Source organism: Nomascus leucogenys, chromosome 13 (genome assembly GCF_006542625.1).
Source record: "Nomascus leucogenys isolate Asia chromosome 13, Asia_NLE_v1, whole genome shotgun sequence".
Classification (NCBI taxonomy): Eukaryota; Metazoa; Chordata; class Mammalia; order Primates; family Hylobatidae; genus Nomascus; species Nomascus leucogenys.
The window spans coordinates 20,507,487-20,527,871 of record NC_044393.1 but is presented as its reverse complement, the minus strand read 5'-3'; the positions used below and the strand labels follow the sequence as shown (position 1 = coordinate 20,527,871).

Below are 20,385 nucleotides of genomic sequence, written 5' to 3'. Positions count from 1 at the left end.
TTCCTTCTCTGCCGTGCTGTTCTGCTGTTCGTCTGCTTGTCTCCTTGTCTCCTCGTCTCCTCATCTGCTTCTGGAGCCTGGAGTTCAGGGTTTATATGGGTACAGGATGGGGGAGTGGCAGGCCAAAAGGCAACTTTTTGGGTGTGAAAACAGAAATGCTTGTCCTCACTTAGGGCCGTGAGTATCCAGATTTGATGGTGGGGCCTTTGTTGGGGAACCACCCTCTTCTACCCAGTATTTCCCTGTCTCCTGTCTGTATCAGTGTTGTTTATTTGGAACATTTCATTGCAATTTTATTTATTTATTTTTGTTTATTTTTAGACAGTGCCTCATTCTGTTGCCCAGGCTGGAGTGTAGTGGCATGATCCTGACTCACTGCAACCTCTGCCTCCGGGGTTCAAGCAATTCTCCTGCCTCAGCCTCCCAAGTGGCTGGGATTACAGGCATGTGCCACCACATCTGGCTAACTTTTGTGTTTTTTTAGTAGAGACAGGGTTTTGCCATATTGGCCAGGCTGGTCTCAAACTCCTGGCCTTAGGTGATCCACCTGCCTAGACCAAAGTTCTGGGATTACAGGTGTGAGCCACCACACCCACACTTCATTGTAATTTTAAATTACCTTTAGTAAGATTTTGCTATTTCTGTAAGTGCATGCTTCTTCTGGGGCCTAATACTTTCATGGGTATAGGTAGGCATAGCCAAAAGGTAGAGTACTTCTTTCTTCAGAAATTAAAGGTGCTATTTTTATACTGAATCTTGGCTTTGGCTCTCAGATCCCTTTGATCAACTTACCCAGTAGTTTTTCCCTACTTAAACAAGCAAGAAGAAGAAACAAATGAGACAGAACACACACACAAAAAAATCCTGTAACTTTCATGCCAGGTACAGTGGCTCACACATGTAATCCTAGCACTTTGAGAGACTGAGGCGGGTGGATTGTCTGAGCTCAGGAGTTCAAGACCAGCCTGGGCAACACAGTGAAACCCCATCTCTACTAAAATACAAAAAAATTAGCTGGGCATGCTGGCATGCGCCTATAGTCCCAGCTACTCGGGAGGCTGAGGCATGAGAATCGCTTGAACCTGCGAGGTGGATGTTGCAGTGAGCTAAGATTGCGCCACTGTACTCCAGCCTGGGTGACAGAGCGAGACTCTGTCTCCAAAAATTCCTGTAAATCTCTGAAAGCTGAACTTCTTACTCTCTGAAGTATTGCCATTTACTGCCAGTTTTCTATCATGACTTCTGAAGACAGCTCGGATCAAAAATTTGCTCAAATAAACTTGGATAGCTAGAAACCCAAATTCATGGGGCTTTGGAATCTGAGAACTTACCCACAATCCCCAGTTGCTGTGAGAGAGGAATGGACAAAATGAGTCCAGCACGTCACTCATTTCATCGCTCGATGCTCCTAGGAGACCCTAGGAGCTCCACTTTGGTTCCTACTTCTGACACCAAATTGTTCTTTGCTTAATTAATCTGTTTAATTTGTCTTAAGTTAAATGAAAAACTTTAGACAAATTAAACAGATTAATTAAGCAAAGAACAATTTCTGAATCTTTCAGTGCCCTAAACCAGAAAAGGTTCTGTGGCTGGGTGCAGTGGCTCACACCTTTGGGAGGCTGAGATGGGAGGATCACTCGAGCTCAGGAGTTCAAGACCAGCCTGGGCAACATAGCAACATCCCATCTCTTAAAAAAAAAAATAAATGAAAAAGAAAAACAGAATAGGTTCTGAGAATTTCCAGTGCTGCCACATGGTCAGAGAGAATTTATGGACAGAAAAAGCAAAGTGAGGTAAAGTAACAGCTGCATTGCTTACAGCTTTGCATTTGCCTTGTTTGAACACAGTTTGAACAGTTGGCCATATTTGATTGGCCAAAACTCAGTCATTGGTATGAGGGTAGGATGTAGTCTGTTTACATACCCAGTTAGGTTATAGTTCACTATGTACAGAGAAACATTTAGGCTGAACTTAAAATATGTAAGGAAGCAGATTTAGGCTAAACTTAATTTTAACAGCTTGCTTATCTATTTGAGTATCTAGAATTCCACAGTGCTTTTGTTGTTGTTGTTGTTGTTGTTGTTTTTGACAGAGTCTCTCACCCTGTTGCCCAGGCAGGAGTGCAGTGGTGTGATCTCAGCTCACTGCAACCTCTGCCTCCTGGGCTCAAGCAATTCTCCTGCTTCAGCCTCCCGCGTAGCTGGGATTACAGGTGTGCACCACCACACGTGGCTAACTTTTTTATGTTTAGTAGAGACAGGGTTTCATCATGTTGGCCAGACTGGTCTCAAACTCCTGACCTCAAGTGATCCACCTGCCTCGGCCTCCCAGAGTGCTGGGATAACAGGCATGAGCCACTGCGCCCGGCCCCGCAGTGCATTTTTAATGGACCTGAGTTATTATAAAGGGCTTTGCTGTATTGAGCCGTGGCTGTCACACCATCGTCTGTTTCTTTGATTCCTCTGTTCCTCATTTATGTATCCTGTACTACACTAGGCAAGACAGATAAAGAGCACAGATCCCCAGGCTTCAGCAGCCTGTGCTTTCAAACAAGACAATACAGCATCTTCAGTATGAGTGCAGGCTCTGGAGCCAAAGTCTGGTTTTACTACCCACAGTGACTTAATCTGACTATTAAATGAAGTTTGTGGGAAGCCATTATTTTGGACTGAGCTTCTGCACTGGGCCCCAACAGAAAAGATCAAACCAAAATGAAGTTATTGATGCTAAAGTTATTTGTCACCAAACCAAACAACTAAACTGGTTTTCTGATCTTCGGAGAAGTCAGGAGAGAAAGATGACAGCCAAATCCCTAAACTGGCCAGTTTTAGTCTACATGATAAGGAAATTCCCTATGCTTTAATCTTTATAAGAAAAGTAACCTGAAGTAACCTGATGGTAACTAATCTGCTTTTTGTGTTATGCTATTTCCTTGTTTTTGCTCAAACTATCTTATAAAAACTGATCTGTCATGCCCAATGGAACGTGAAATCTTTAGAGGAGACACTGCCCAATTTATGGTTCTCTAATAAAAGCCAATTAGATCTTTTTTTTTTTTTTTTTTTTTTTTTGAGATGGAGTCTGGCTCTGTCGCCCAGGCTGGAATGCAGTGGAGCAATCTCGGCTTGCTGCAAGCTCCGCCTCCGGGGTTCACGCCATTCTCCTGCCTCAGCCTCCCAAGTAGCTGGGACTACAGGCGCCCGCCACTACGCCCAGCTAATTTTTTATATTTTTATAGAGACGGGGTTTCACGGTGTTAGCCAGGATGGTCTTGATCTCCTGACCGCGTGATCCACCCGCCTCAGCCTCCCAAAGTGCTGGGATTGCAGGCGTGAGCCACCGTGCCCGGCCTCTTTTTTTTTTTTAAGACAGTCTTGCTCTGTCACCCACGCTGAAGTGCAGTGGCGCAATCTTGGCTCACTGCAAGCTTCACCTCCCGGGCTCAAGTGATTCTCCTGCCTCAGCCTCCCGAGTAGCTGGGACTACAGGCATATACCACCACCCCTGGCTAATTTTTGTATTTTTAGTGCAGACAGGGTTTCACTATGTTGGCCAGGCTGGTCTCAAACTCCTGTTCTCAAGTGATCTGCCTGCCTTGGCCTCCCAAAGTGCTAGGATTACAGGCGTGAGCCACCGCGCCTGGCCACATCTTTAAACTAAATTTGTTGAAATTTTGTTTTTTAATGTCACTAAACTGTAAGAAAGAGAAAACCAGCAGCTGGCCTGTCAGTCACTGCTAGGCCTTGGTGTTCTGTGGAACATACATGTTTTCACAGAATACCAACATCAGACAAGACTGCTAAGACCACAATGGAACAAGACAAAAGCAAGTCTATTCCCCAATCATGTCTGAGCACAAACAAAACCAAGAACCTGCCTAAACCTCAAAATGACCAAGCATACCCTTAGGCTGGTTGATAGGAGTCACAAGCTGTCTTTACCAATTATAGGTATATCTCTACTCTAGATTTCCTGCCTTCTAGCGAAAACATTATTAAGATTCCATGTCATAGTACTCGTACCTTTGCTTCCTGACGACACTCAATCCAGAGCAAAGCTCTGCTTCCCTGAACCCTCTCCAAAATGATCTTACAGAAGCCATATTTGCCATTTTTAATTAGTTAATTAATTTATTTATTATTTATGAGACAGAGTCTCACTCTGTGGCCCAGGTTGGAGTACAGTGGCATGATCTCGGCTCACTGCATCCTCTGCCTCCGGGTTCAAGTGATTCTTCTGCCTCAGCCTCCTGAGTAGCTGGGATTACAGGCACCTGCCACCATGCCTGGCTAATTTTTGTAGTTTTAGTAGAGACAGGGATTCACCATGTTGGCCAGGCTGGTCTCAAACTCCCGACCTCAGGTGATTCCCCTACCTCAGCCTCCCAAAGTTCTGGGATTACAGGTGTGAGCCACCATGCCTGGCCAGTATTTGCCATTTTTAATACCTGTATTTTGCTGGGATATGCCTCACACCAGCTAACCCAGGATTTGCATGTTTCTGGAAGTCCTTGAGAAGAACCTTCAATGTGCTGTAATCCTAAGGGTAACTTGCCTGCATTGCTCCCTAATGGTCTGAGGTTTCAGCTGAGATAGTGAGGGTGGAGAGGGGAGGGTGTGATAGTGATGGAAACACACCCCATGTAGATGAGAGGTAGCAGAAGAGGGCAGGGAGAAAGTTGTGACCTGGCTCTGCTGTGTACTAGTTTGTAAGGCCCTGACCAAGGCTGGTGACCTCTCTGAACCTTGTAGTTCTCACCTCTAAAATGGAGCTTCCTTCTTCAGGGGATTGGTAAGAATTAGAAGCACAAAGTACATAAAAAGCTTTGTAGAACTGGACTCTTTTCCCTGGATCCTGGTACCAAGGCAAGATCATGAATTTCCCAGGACCCTTAGCAAAATGTCCTATTTAACTTTTTTTAAAAAATTTAAACCGATTTTTAGGCAGGGTGTGCTGTATCATGCCTATAATCCAAGCATTTTGGGAGGCCAAGGCAGGAGGCTCACTTGAGGTCAGGAGTTCAAGACTAGCCTGGGAAATATGGTGAGATCCTGTCTCTATAAAAAATGAACAAATTAGCCAAGTGTGGTGATACGTGACTGTAGTCCCAGCTACTTGAGAGGCTGAGGTGGGAGGATCGCTTGAGTCCAGATGTTTGAGGCTGCAGTGAGCCATGGTTGTGCCTCTGGGCTCCAGCCTAGGTGAGAGAGTGAGATCCTTTCTCAAGAAAACAAACAAACATTAAAACACACACACACACACACACACACACACACACACACACACAGCTGCTACTCTGGTTGAAGTAGGGGAATTACTTGGAATTCTCCCTCCAGGGACCACCAACCCCTTACATGCATCCTTTTTTTCTTTTCTGTCTCTGGGGACATAGCCCAAAAGTTTCTGGTTTATACATTGTGCTATTCAAAATGCTGCAGTCTCCCACAAATGAAATCTAATTCCGTACACGTCATTAAGTCTCATAGATCCAATCCTGTTATGTAAAAGTTGAGGGAGTTACACAGTCCTTTCATGAAACAAGAATTTGTCAAATCAAGTGCTGCTTCAGTCTTTGCAGTGGCCCTGGCTACCACAAGATTCACCCTGCAGTACAAAGTGCTCCAGAAAACCACTTACATGAGTTGAGCCTCCTGAGCTGCCACAAGCTTCTGGGGCACACACTTCAGAAACATCCTCATGTGCTTTGCACTCACTCCCTGCTTCTGTTGTTTTGGTGATTGCTGCACACACATTCCAAAAAGAATCACTTACATGTGTTACAGGAAAGGGGTCCTGATCCAGACCCCCAAGAGAGGGTTCTTGGATATCGTGCAAGAAAGAATTCAGGGCGAGTCCATAGAGTAAAGTAAAAGCAAGTTTATTAAGAAAGTAAAGGAATAAAAGAATGACTACTCCAGGCCGGGCGCGGTGGCTCACACCTATAATCCCAGCACTTTGGGGGGCCGAGGCGGGTGGATCACGTGAGGTCAGGAGTTCGAGACCAGCCTGGCCAACATGACAAAACCCTGTCTCTACTAAAAGTACAAAAATTAGCCGGGCGTGGTGGCAGGCGTCTGTAATCCCAGCTACTCGGGAGGTTAAGACAGGAGAATCACTTGAACCCGGCAGGCAGAGGTTGCAGTGAGCCAAGATTACACCACTGCACCCCAGCCTGGGCGACAGAGCAAGACTGTCTCAAAAAAAACAACAACAACAACAAAACACCGACCCTACTAAGGGCTGCTGCTTGCCCATTTTTATGGTTATTTCTTGATGATATACTAAACAAGGGTTGGATTATTCATGCCTCCCCTTTTTAGAGCATATAGCATAACTTCCTGATGTTTCCATGACATTTGTAAACTGTCATGGCGCTGGTGGGAGTGTGGCAGTGAGGCATACCAGAGGTCACTCTCGTCGCCATCTTGGTTTTGGTGGGATTTGACCGGCTTCTTTACTGCAACCTGTTTTATCAGCAAGATCTTTATGATCTGTATCATAGGCTGACATCCTATCTCACCTTGTGACTTAGAATGCCTTAAAAGTCTGGGAATACAGCCCAGTAGGTCTCAGTGGCATTTTACCCAGCCCCTATTCAAGATGGAGTTCCTCTGGTTCAAATGTCTCTGACACATGGATTTACCTCTCCAAGTTGCCACCTGTAACCCTAGGATCAGTATTATGATATTTGCATGACCAACCTTCCCAATGCCTGCACAATTTGCCTATTCTGGAAAAACTTACTTTAATTTTTTGTTTCCTGTGGGGTTTTTTTCTTTGTTCTTCTTTCTTTTTTTAAGTGAGTGGTTACTTCTGATGTATATGTATCAATAACTTTTATCAGCTTATCTCAGTATACAGTGACACCATGAAAGTGAATGTGAACGCCAGGCACTTCATAAGAGAATCGGTTACTTGACCAACTGTATTAGTCAGGGTTCTCCAGAGGAACAGGACCAATAGGATATATGTATATATAAAAAAGGGTTTATTAGAGAGAATTGGCTCACATTGATTACAAGACAAGTCCTACCATAGGCTATCTGCAAGCTCGGGAAAAAGAGAAGGTGGCAGCATGGCTCAGCCCAAGTCTGAAAGCCTCAAAACCAGGGAAGCCCAAGTGTAGCCTTCAGTCTGAGGCTGAAAGCCTGAGAGCCCCCAGGATGCTGCTGGTGTAAGTTCCAGAGTCCAAGGCCCAACAAACTGGAGTCTGATGTCCAAGGGCAAGAGGAGAGGAAGCAAGCATTGGCACAGGAAGACAGAGAGAGCACTCTAGAGGACATAGCCACCTGAATATCCCTTCTTCTGCCTGCTTTGTTCTAGCTATGCTGGCAGCCCATTGGATGGTGCCCACCCACATTGAAGGTAGGTCTTCCTCTCCCAGTCCACTTACTCAAATGTCAATTTCCTCTGAAAACACCCTCACAGACACTCCTAGGAAGTGTTTCACCAGCCAGCTGGCATCCCTCAATCCAGTCAAGTTGACACAATATTAACCATCACACCAACTTTGTTGTTACTTTGTATGCTAGGCAGGATAATGATCCCCCAAACACATTCACATTCTAATCCCTGGAACCTGTAAATATGTTATGTTTTATGGCAAGACAGAATTAAAGTTGCAGATGGAACTAAGTTTGCTGATACACTGAGTTTAAAATAGGGAGATTATCCTACATTATTTGGGTGGGCCCAATGTAAGAACAAGCATCCTTAAAAGATGACAAGAGGCCGGGCGCGGTGGTTCACGCTTGTAATCCCAGCACTTTGGGAGGCCGAGGCGGGTGGATCACGAGGTCAGGAGATCAAGACCACGGTGAAACCCCGTCTCTACTAAAAATACAAAAAAAATTAGCCAGGCGTGGTGGCGGGTGCCTGTAGTCCCAGCTACTCGGAGAGGCTGAGGCAGGAGAATGGCGTGAACCGGGGAGGCGGAGCTTGCAGTGAGCTGAGATTGTTCCACTGCACTCCAGCCTGGGCGACAGAGCGAGACTCCGTCTCAAGAAAAAAAAAAAAAAAGATGAAAAGAGAGGCCAAAGAGTGAGTGTCATAGTGATATGGTGTGAGAAAATCTTGACCGGCCATTAATAGCTTAGACGATGGAGAAGGGGGCCACAAACCAATGAATGTAGACAGCCTCTCGAAGCTAGAACACACAAGAAACTGGATTCTCTCCTAGAGCCTCCAGAAAGGAATGCAGCTCTGCTGACACCTTAAGGCTGAGTGAGACCCATTTTGGACTTCTGATTTCCAGAACTATGACATAATAAACATATGTTAGGTGTTTTGGCCGGATGTGGTGACTCACGCCTGTAATCCCAGCACTTTGGGAGGCCAAGGCGGGTGGATCACGGGGTCAGGAGATCGAGACCATCCTGGATAACACGGTGAAACCCCGTCTCTACTAAAAATACAAAAAATTAGCCAGGCGTGGTGGCGGGCGCCTGTAGTCCCAGCTACTCAGGAGGCTGAGGCAGGAGAATGGCATGAACCCGGGAGGCGGAGCTTGCTGTGAGCCGAGATCTTGCCACTGCACTCCAGCCTGGGTGACAGAGGAAGACTCCGTCTCAAAAAAAAAAAAAAAGTATGTTCAGTGTTTTAAGCCACTAACTTTGTGGTAACTTGTTACAGCAGCAATGGAAAACTAATAAAGCTCGATTTTTTTCATTGGGTTCATCAGCATCATTGTAAGACATGAATTCTAAGAGTGTGTTGAGAGCAAGGTTCAGATATTTAGCAGAGTCGGAGAAAAGGAAATAATTGAGGCTCTGGTCCCCGCTGACACAAATTTTCCTATTGGAGATAGACCTATTTTTTTCACAAACATAAGTGCAACAGCAAATTTCCAAAGCCCAGTAGAAAATTTGTCAGTCTCTGATGTTCTGGATAACATACAGCCATACCCACACTGTAAAGTTACTAATCTCCCTCCCCATCCCTTGCCATACTGTGCTCTTTCAAAGGAAGTCACTGTGTGCAACCCACACTTGAGGAGTGGTGCTATGGTTTGAGTGTCCCCTTCCAAACTCATGTTGAAATTTCATTACCAATGTAATTAAGAGGCAGGACCTTCAAGAGGTGATTAGGTCAGGAGGACTATGCCCTCATAGTGGATTAATGCTGTTATCTCAGGAGTGGGTTAGTTATCCCAAGAGTGGGTTCCTGATAAAAAGGATGAAGCTGACCATCAGCTGAGTAAGATATAGTTCCAGCTACTTGGGAGGCTGGAGCAGGAGGGTTGCTTGAGCCTAGGAGTTCAAAACCGTAGTGTGCTACGATTCTTGTGAACAGTGATTGTACTCCAGCCTGGGTAACATAGTGAGACCCTATCTTTTATTTTTGAGAAAGAGTCTTGCTCTGTCACTCTGTCCTCAGGCTAGAGTGCAGTGGCGTGATCTCGGCTCACTGAAACTTTTGCTTCCCAGGTTCAAGTGATTCTCCTGCTTCAGCCTCCCAGGGATTACAGGTGCCTGCCACCATGCCTGGCTAATTTTTTTGTATTTTCAGTAGAGACGGGGGTTTCACCATTTTGACCAGGCTGGTCTTGAACTCCTGACCTCAGATGATCCACCCACTTTGGCCTCCCAAAGTGCTGGGATTACAGGTGTGGGCTACCGTGCCCAGCCACAAGACCCTATGTTTAAAAAAAAGAAAAAAAAGTTGAGTTCAGCCAAATTTCCTCTCTTTATCCATGTTCGCTTGCCCTTCTGCCATGTTGTGATGCAGCACAAAGGCCTTCACTAGATGCTGGTGCCATGCTCTTGGACTTCCCAGCCTCCAGAACCATAAGCCAAATAAACATCTATTGTTTATAAATTGTCCAGTCTGTGGTATTCTGTTATGCACCAGCAAACAGACTAAGACAGGTGGGGAATTATGCTTCCTTTCCTTTAGGGTGGATTATCTAATCCCTTTGCATTGGAATCCCTCTGCATGGGAGATTTGTCTCATCTCCCCTGTTTATTAGTTTATTCAATCTTTTTATATCAATATGGACTCCTGGGTATTTATTTTATTCTTTAGCTTATAATTCAATATTACTTTATTTTGTTGTGCAAATTATTCCAGTGTCAGCCATTTGGAGCACTTGTTGTTTCCTTTGCCCCTTTGATTAATGCCCATCATTGTGTTTTGTTTTGTTTTTCTTTTCATTTCTGGCACTATGAGATGAATCCTGTATATTTTTCATCTCAAACATTGTATTTTTTATATCTAGAAGTTTAATTTGGGTCTTTTATTTATTTTATTTTATTTTATTTTTTGAGACGGAGTCTCGCTCTGTCGCCCAGGCTGGAGTGCAGTGGCGCAATCTCGGCTCACTGCAAGCTCCGCCTCCCGGGTTCATGCCGTTCTCCTGCCTCAGCCTCTCCGAGTAGCTGGGACTACAGGCGCCCGCCACCACGCCTGGCTAATTTTTTGTATTTTTAGTAGAGACGGGGTTTCACCATGGTCTCGATCTCCTGACCTTGTGATCCGTCCGCCTCTGCCTCCCAAAGTGCTGAGATTACAAGCATGAGCCACCGCGCCCGGCCTAATTTGGGTCTTTTAAAAATTATCTTCCTTTTTTTTTTTCCCAAGTTGGAGTCCTACTCTGTCGCCCAAGCTGGAGTGCAGTGGCACAATCTCAGCACAAACTCTGACTCCCGAGTTCAAGCAATCCTACTGCCTCAGCCTCCCAAGCAGCTGGGATTACAGGTGCCCGACACCATGCCTGGCTATTTTTTTTGTATTTTTAGTAGAGACAGGGTTTTGCCGTGTTGGCCAGGCTGGTCTCAAACTTCTGACCTCAGGTGATCTGCCCACCTCGGCCTCCCGAAGTGCTGGAATTACAGGCATGATCCACCATGCCCAGCCTTCTCTTCTGGCTGGGCATGGTGGCTCACACCTGTAGTCCCAGCACTTTGGGAGGCCGAGGCGGGTGGATCATGAGGTCAGGAGATCGAGACCATACTGGCCAACACAGTGAGACCCCGTCTCTACTAAAAATACAAAAAATTAGCTGGGTGTGGTGGCGGACGCCTGTAGTTTCAGCTACTTTGGAGGCTGAGGCAGGAGAATGGCGTGAACCCGGGAGGCGGAGCTTACAGTGAGCCGAGATCTCGCCACTGCACTCCAGCCTGGGCAACAGAGCGAGACTTGGTCTCAAAAAAAAAAAAAAATTATCTTCTACTTCACTACTTAACATGTTCATTTATTCCTCTAGCTTCTTGAGCATATGGAATATAGTTATAACTGTTTTTAAAACCTTTTCTACTAATTCTTTCATCTCCTGCTTACAGGTCATATTTTCCTGCTTCTTTGGAAGCCTGGTAATTTTTTTTTTCACAGGGTCTCACTATGTTGCCCAGGCTGGCTTTAAACTCCTGGGCTTGAGTGATCTTTTCACCTCAGCCTCCTGACTAGCTAGGACTATAGACATGCACCACCTCACCTGGCTTATGCCTAGTTACTATTATTATTTGCATCAGATTCTTGCCTAGGCTGGAGTGTAGTGTCACAATTATGGCTCATGATTATGGCAGCCTCCGCCTCCTGGGCTCAAGTGATCCTCCCACCTCAGTCTCTTGAGTATCTGGGACTATAGGCACACACCACCATGCCTGGCTAATTTTTGTAATATTTTGTAGAGACGGGGTTTTACCATGTTGCCCAGCCTGGTCTTGAACTCCTGGGCTCAAGTGATCTGCCCCTTGGGCCTCCCAAAGTGTTCGTATTATAGGTGTGAGCCACCACCCCTGGCCAAATTTTTTTATTTTTTGTGGAGACGGGGTCTTGCCGTGTTGCCAGGGCTGGTCTCAAACTCTTGGGCTCAAGCAATCCTTCTGCCTTGCCCTCCCAAAATGCTGGGATTACAGACATAAGCCACTGTGCCCAGCATTCCTGGCGATTTTTAAGTGGATGCCAGACATAATTTTTACCTTGTTGGATGCTGGATATCTTTGTATTTCCAAATATTCTTAAGCTTTTTACCTGGGATGTGATTAACATAATTGGAACTAGTTTAACTCTCTTGGGTCTTATTTTAAAATTTTGTCTTTTTAAATTTTTAAACTAAGACCAGAGTGATGTTTTGTGTAGGCTTAATTTTTCCCCACTAGTAAGCACTCAGAACTCTCCCTGACTGCTCATGAATTACGAGGTTTTCCACTTTGGTGGTGGAAGCTATAGGAATTGTTGTCTTTAACCCTTTCAGTCTGTTCTTTCCTCAGGCTCAGGTATTTATGTCACATATGTGCTGATTAGTACTTAACTGAATACTCAAGGCCAGGGCTGTCTATAGTTCTCCAGCATCTTCTCTTACATCGCTTTCCTTTCTGGTACTCTTTCCTGTTGACTCTAGCTGTCTTGCCCTCACTGGACTTCCAGCTCCATCTCCTCAATTCAGTGAGCCTGCTAGGCTCCACTTGGATTGCCCCAGCTGTGAATATTTATCTAGCAATCATGGAGATCGCCTTGATTATTTCTTATCTTTCAAGAATTTCTATTCTACCAGCCTAGGCAACACAAAATAAATTATAAAAATAGCAGGGTGTGGGCCAGGTGCAGTGGCTCACATTTGTAATCCCAGCACTTTGGGAGGCTGAGGCGGGTGGATCACGAGGTCAGGAGTTCAAGAACAGCCTGGCCAACATGGTGAAACCCCATCTCTACTCAAAGTACAAAAATTAGCTGGGCGTGGTGGTGGGCACCTGTAATCCCAGCTACTTGGGAGGCTGAGGCAGAGAATTGCTTGAACCCAGGAGGCAGAGGTTGCAGTAAGCCGAGATCGTACCACTGCACTCCAGCTTGGGTGACAGAGCAAGACTCCATCTCAAAAACAACAACAACAACAACAACAACAACAACAACAACAAAATAGCTGGGTGTGGTGGCAAATGCCTGTAGTCCCAGCTACTTGGGAGGCTGAGATGGGAGGATCACTTGAGCCCAAGAGGTCAATGCTGCAGTGAGCTATGATCATGCTACTGGACTTTAGCCTGGGTAACAAAGTGAGACTGTCTCTGATATGGTTTGGCTGTGCCCCCACCCAAAATCTCATCTTAAATTGTAATCCCCATTATCCCCACAATCCCCATGTGTCAAGGGAGAGGGGGAGGTAATTGAATCATGGGGGTGGTTTCCTCCATGCTGTTCTTGTGATAGTGAGTAAATTTTCATGAGATCTGATAGTTTTTTTTTTTTTTTTGAGACAGAGTCTCACTCTGTCACCCAGGCTGGAGTGCAGTGGTGTGATCTCGGCTCACTGCAAGTTCCGCCTCCTGGGTTCACACCATTCTCCTTCCTCAGCCTCCCGAGTAGCTGGGACTACAGGCGCCTGCCACTTTGCCCGGCTAACTTTTTTGTATTTTTAGTAGAGACAGGGTTTCACCGTGCTAGCCAGGATGGTCTCCAGCTCCTGACCTCGTGATCCACCCGTCTCGGCCTCCCAAAGGGCTGGGATTACAGGCGTGAGCCACTGCCCTGGCCTGATCTGATGGTTTTATAACAGGCTCTTACCCCTTTACTGGGCACTTCTCCTTCCTGACACCTTGTGAAGAAGGTGCCTTGCTTCCTTCCCCTCTGCCTTCCACTATGATTGTAAGTTTCCTGAGGCTTCCCCAACCATGCTGAACTATGAATCAATTAAGCCTCTTTCCTTTATAAATTACCCAGTCTTGCCAGGTGCGGTGGCTCACACCTGTAATCCCAACACTTCGGGAGGCCAAGGCGGGTGGATCACTAGGTCAAGAGTTTAAGACCAGCCTAGCTAACATGGTGAAACCCCGTCTCTACTAAGAATACAAAAATTAGCCAGGCGTGGTGGTGTGTGCCTGTAATCCCAGCTAGTCGGGAAGCTGAGTCAGGAGAATTGCTTGAAACCGGGAGGCAGAGGTTGCCCTGAGCTGAGATCGTGCCACTGCACTCCAGCCTAGGTGACAGAGCAAGAGTCTATCTCAGAAAACAATAAATAAATAAATAAATAAATAAATAAATAAATAAATTACCCAGTCTTGGGTTTGTCTTCGTAGCAGTGTGAAAATGGACTAATACAGTCTCTAAATACAAAAGAAAGAAGAATATGTCTTCTGTCGCCTGGTGGCCAGTGTCTTGAGAAACATTTGCTATGTGATTTCCCTTGTCTTGGTTGTTTCAGTAGAAAAAGTAAATCTAGTCCCTGTTATTCCGACCTGGCCAGAAGCTGAAGCTCTTGGCCCCCACAGTCTTTTTTTTTTAGATGGAGTCTCACTCTGTTGCCCAGGCTGGAGTGCAATGGCACTATCTCAGCTCACTGTAACTTCTGCCTCCTGGGTTTAAGCGATTCTCCTGCATCAGCCTCCTGAGTAGCTGTGATTACAGGTGCCCGCCACCACACCCAGCTGATTTTTGTGTTTTTGGTAGAGACGGGATCTCACCATGTTAGTCAGGCTGGTCTCAAAGTCCTGACCTCATGATCCGCCCTCCTAGTCCTCCCAAAATGCTGGGATTACAGGCGTGAGCCACCGCACCCAGCCGACCCCCACAGTTTTTTTAAATGAGTGGCTACTTTTACATATACTAGTCACTTTAATCAGTTTATCTCTGTATATGGTAAAACTATTAAGGTGACTATTAATTCTAGGCACTTTGTAAGAGGTCCCTCCACCACTACCTTTCATCTTGTTTTCCATAGCAGCTGCATCTTACATTCCCACCAAAAGCACACCAGGGTTCCAGTTTCTCCAAATCCTCATGTAATTCCCATTCCTTTTAAAATAGTTTTAACATATTTGCTTTGTTTTTTGCTCTTGTTCTTGAGAGACAAGGTCTTGCTATGTTGTCCAGTCTGGTCTTGAACTCCTGGCCTCAAGTGATTCTCCTGCCTTGGCCTCCAAAAGTGCTAGGATTACAGGCAAGAGCCACTGCACCCAGCCCACATTTATTTTACAATCTCTTTATAAATTATGCTATTGTCTCAAGTTATTGTGGGTGCTAATTTTCCTGTTTATTAGGTCTGCTGATGGTTAAATATGGTAGATAGTTTCCTTGACTACTTCATGTTTTTCTATTGTGAGCATTCCATTTGGCTTGGGTTGTAACGATGTCTCTACAGAGAAGTTGTGCATGGATATTACTTGCCCAGGACCAATTTTTGCACTGCTTTCTTAGCTGAAGCTATCAATACCAGGAGGGCAGCACAAGTCCCTACAAATCTAATCTACAAATAGGGTTCCCAAATCCATTCACAGTGTAGGCTTACAGTTTTGATTTTCCATGGTTGACTTGCCCTGATCCTCACTTCTATGCATCCCAGGCAGAGACAAGCTTCCTTTCTATTTCTCTGGACTGTTGTACTGAGTTTTTCTAGAACTCTCTTCAATGAATATATAGTCTGGGAGGAGTATCCAGTCTTTTTTTTTCCTTAAGACAGTGCCTCACTCGGTTGCCCAGGCTGGAGTGCAGTGGGGCAAACATGGCTCATTACAGGCTTAAGCGATCCTCCTGCCTCAGCCTCCCAAGTAGCTGGGACCACAGGAATGTCACCACACCCGGCTAATATTTTTATGTTTTGTAGAGACATGGTCTCACTTTGTTGCCCAGGCTGGTCTCGAATTCCTGGGCTCAAGCAATCCTCCCATCTCAGCCTCTCAAAGTGCTGGGATTACAGGTGTGAGCCACCACACCTGGCCCTCCAGTCTTTATACATGGTCTTCAGTTCCAACTCTCAGGGCCACATGGACCCAAGGTTCCATCTCCCGTCATTGCATGTGTGGTAAAACCCAAATCTCTAGCAGCTGGGTCCTGTCTGTATCCAACAACCACCTCCAAGACAAGAGAGACATCAGGCCACATCATATTGCTCTGGTTCCCTTTTTGTTTTTGACTCCTGAGGATTTCCTCTTACATGTTCAGCAATGAATTTACTCTTTTTTTTTTTTTTTTTTGGAGACGGAGTCTTGCCCTGTCACCTAGGCTGGAGTGCAGTGGCAGGATCTCGGCTCACTGCAACCTCCGTCTCCCAGGTTCAAGCAATTCTCCGGCCTCAGCCTCCCGAGTAGCTGGGATTACAGGCACGTACCACCACACCCAACTAATTTTTGTATTTTTAGTGGAGACAGGGTTTCACCATGTTGGCCAGGCTGGTCTCAAACTCCTGACCTCAAGTGATTCACCTGCCTCGGCCTCCCAAAGTGCTGGGATTACAAGTGTGAACCACCGTGCCTGGCCAGCAGTGAATTTACTTTCTTTCCCGGTGTGCTTGCTTGCTTGCTTGCTTCCTTTCTTGTAATATAATAGGCAGGGTTTTCTGGTGTTTGTGTTAGAAAAGGTTCCCAGCCAGGCGCGGTGGCTCATGCCAGTAATCCTAGCACTTTGGGAGGCCAACGCAGGAGGATCCCTTGAGCTTAGGAGTTTGAGACCAGCCTGGACAACACAGGGAGACCCTGTCTCTATTTTATGTAACTATATTTAAAAGATAAAAATAAAAAAAGTTTTTAAAATGTTCCATACTAGCTCAGTCTGATGTTGGAACCAGAAGTGTTTTTATACATAAAGGGCACATCCTGATAATTTCCCTAAAAATCTGCAGACAGTCTCAATGGTGAATGAAACTCTACTGTAGGAACAGAATGGTGTGGGCTGCTTAGAAACAACAGTTTTCTTGTGTTTGTTTGTTTTACGTACAGGGTCTTGTTCTATTGCCCAGGTTGGAGTGCAGTGGTATGATCACAGCTCACTGCAGTCTTGACTTCCTGGGCTCAAGCGATCCTCCCATCTCAGTCTCCCAAGTAGCCAGGACTATAGGCACATGCCATCACACCCAACTAATTTTTAAATTTTTTGTAGAGACTGGAGGGGGTCTCTCATTGATACAGGAGCGGGGCAGGGAAGTGCTGAGTAGAGAAAGGCAAGGTCCCTGGCGAGACCCCACCCATGGACCTAGGTGAAGACAAGCACTCCTGTTTTTGTTTTTTTTTGGTTTTTTGTTTGTTTGTTTTTATTATTATACTTTAGGTTTTAGGGTACATGTGCACAATGTGCAGGTTTGTTACGTATGTATCCATGAAGCACTCCTGTTTTTGTGCCCAAATGTTGCATTTTCCAGGACCACTCTGGTCTGCACACCCCCCATCTTGTGCCTATATAAACCCCAAGACCCTGGTGGGCATACATACAAGTGGCTGGATATCGAGAGGAGCACATCAGAAGAACACATGGATGCTGACAGGCCATCAACTGCAGAAGGACGCGGATGTCTAGGGAAATTCAGCTGAGGATGGTTGAAGGAGAGCCTGGCAACTCCAGGGGAAGACCAACTTCCCACTCCATTCCCCTTCTGTTTCCCCATACATCTGCTGAGAGCAACCTCCACCATTCAATAAAACCTTGCACTCATTCTCCAAGCCTATGTGTAATCCGATTTTTCCGGTACACTAGGGCAAGAACCCAGGATACAGAAAACTCTCTGTCCTTTTGATAAGGCAGAGGGTCTAATTGAGCTGATTAAAACAAGCCGTCTTCGGACGGCTAAACTGAAGAGCACACGGTAACACACACCTACTAGGGCTTCGGGAGCTGTAAATACTCAACCCTAGATGCTGCTGTGGGGTTGGAGCCCATGCTCCCCACGACCTGCCCATCTGTATGCTCCCCCTAGGGTTTGAGCTACAGGGCACCGAAGACACGAGCCACTCCCCCGCTGTCGCACACCCTGCGAGGGGGATAAGGGAACTTTTCCCGTTTCATTACTATGTTGACCAGGCTGGTCTTGAACTCCTGGCGTCAAGCAATCCTCCCACCTTGGCATAACTGCTGGGATTACAGGTGTGAGCCACTATGCCTGGCCTAAACAACAGTTTTCTCAGTGCTTTGACTCATCAACATTTCAAAATATTTTGGGTCCATGCTTGAGCAGGGGGTTAACATGGAGAAGACAATGGGGGCTGTGAACTTGTGGAAGAGGGGGCTATCACTTGAGAGGAGGATTGGACTTGCTTACTTGCTCCTGAAGGCAGACTGGTACTGGAAGGGGAAACTCTCGCTTCATGAGGCAGAAACTTCTCCAAATCGTATTAACGTGGAAGCAGCTCTTCACCCCAGTATTTGGTGGTCTTGATACCTGGTTTGTTTGCTTGCAAGCCAACAAGCCAGGTATCAAGACCACAAAAATACTTTTTTTTTCTGGGGTGGGGGGATTGTTTGTTTAGACAGGATTTCTCTCTGTTGCCCAGACTGGAGTGCATTGGCACACTCATAGCTCACTGCAGCCTTGAGCTCCTGGGCTCAAGTGATCCTCTCACCTCAGCCTCCCTAGTAGCTAGGGAGGACTACAGTTGTGTGCCACCACACCCAGCTAAATTTTTTTTTTTTTTTTTTTTTTTTTTTGTAGAGACAGGATTTTGCCATGTTGCCCAGGCTGGTCTCAAACTCCTGGGCTCAAGCAGTCCTCCCACCTCAGCCTCCCAAAGTGCCAGGATTACAGGCGTCAGCCACAAAAATACTGTCGATAGGCAGAAAAATAATGTCTTAGCAACTCACATCCATGTTAATTGTTTGTTTCTAGGTCTTGCTAGCTCAAATTCCACTTGTCCGTCTTAATCACCATCTAAAAGATGCCTTTGTTTTTGAGAATCCATGTGTTTGTGTAGGTTCACCACTTTCTTTGAATCTTCTGAATACCTAAAATAAACCTTTGAAATCTAGATCAAGCACAGTCTGGGTTGAGATGAGAGAAAACTGAGCGGATGGTTGTGTATGTATCAATGTGTAGAAAGAGGCATCCATTGTTATGGCAACCAGCATCCTTAACTGATGCAATCCTGTTCCCAATAATATGAGATGTGATTAAAAATTGACATTGCAGCAAGGAAGAACACATGCAATGCGTTGGCGTGGCAACCAGAATAAGTTAAATTCCGCATAAATTTAAACCTGTTGATCACAGCAGTTTGGAGAATTTGCCTACATTTCATTAGGAACCCTTTTCTCATCTGGCCTGGGAGGGAGTCAGGAGCCTGGAGGTCTGACATGTGTCCATGACTTAAGGCCAAGTAAAATCAAGGGATTAAATTAAATCATTGTTTCTGTAAAAACAAGGGATTAAATTAAATCGTTGGTGTGGGAGAGGGGGCTGGATGGTGGACTGTATCAAAAGTTGCCCTGTTTTCATCTGCATACCATACATCATTTAGTCACTCAACAGATATTTATTAAGCACCCACTCTGTGCCCTGCTCTGGGCTAGGTACTAGGAATACAAAAACTAATGTTTCCTACCCTCTTGGAGCTTGAAACCTCTTAGCCTCTTGAATTACTCAAATCTATGTGAAGTGCCAGCTGCGGTATGTGTAAGCGAGACAGGTATCTTGTGTTACCAGAACCAATAACAAGGAGATTTGATTAATTAGAGAGATCAGGTGGAGGCGAAGAGATCAAACTGAAGCAGAGAGGAGCAGTGACTGCTAAACCACCACAGGAACCCAAACTGAAAACGACCATACGCCATCAGGTGGGTGATAGTCTTTACCAATGTCGAAATGGAGGACCTGGGGGATAGTGATGTTACCCAGCCCGTGGCAGTGGGGTCGCCCAGAAGTAGACGCGGCTAATGTAGCTCTTTATGCCCGGCAGCGCCAGGACCAAAGCCCCCGCACGAGAGTTCCTCTCTCCGGTCGCACGTGCCCTTCACTCTTCCTGAGGCCGTTTTCTGACGCTCCTGAGCTCCCCTCCAGGGGAAGGGCAGGATCGATGGGAAGGCGTTGGACAGAGCAGACACTCGGCTGGGGTGCGTGCCCGGGTGCAGCCTCGTCTTTTGTCACTAACCACTCAGCTCGGTAGCCCTCCAGGCTCTCTCTTCGAGCTCCGCGGTCCCTGCACCCCCGCTGCGCTCTGCTAGCTGTGATGCAGGGGTTCGGGGGCAGGAAAAATCTCGACCCGCCGCGCCCGTGCGGCAAACCTGTCCTAGGTTGAGGGGGCATGAGGCGCGCACAACCAGGGCCTCGAAAGCAGGCAAGAGGGCGCGGGCGCCACAGAAGCCTGGGCCTGCGCCTGGGCCGGGCAGATATGCCCGGCGCTCGGGCCCAGCGCTCTGCGTCCTGCAGGGAGGCGGACCCGCCCCCCCCGAGCGCGCAGGCGCGCGGCGCCCGGCTCGGACCACAGCTAGGCGCTGGGCGGCCACCGGCTGGCCAGGCAGGTAAGCACCCAGCGGTGCGTGGGCTCAGACCTTGCGTCCCCTGGGCGCCGCGCCACCCCGTTCCGTCCAGAGAGGCGAGGGCTCGGGTCTGCGGCTCCGGCGTCTCGCTCCTTCCGAGCGCCTCTGGCGCGGGGCGCGGGCTGGGGAGGAGGTTCGGGAAAACGCCGGGGAAAGCGGTCTGGGCGGAGCGCGCAGGGGACCGGGCGGGTGCGGGACTCCAGGCCCAGCCGACCCTGC

The 20,385-nt window shown here is 46.8% G+C and overlaps 1 protein-coding gene across 1 annotated transcript in view; it reads left to right on the top strand.

Annotated features, from left to right (window-relative positions):
- The first annotated feature begins 20,104 nt into the window (after positions 1 to 20,104).
- The window catches only part of L3MBTL1 (L3MBTL histone methyl-lysine binding protein 1), a 34,514-nt gene continuing 34,233 nt past the window's right edge, over positions 20,105 to 20,385 (top strand). Inside the window, exon 1 of the mRNA XM_030825773.1 lies at positions 20,105 to 20,148. The gene's annotated coding sequence lies outside the window, so the exon portion shown is untranslated. The remainder of the gene's footprint in view (positions 20,149 to 20,385) is intronic.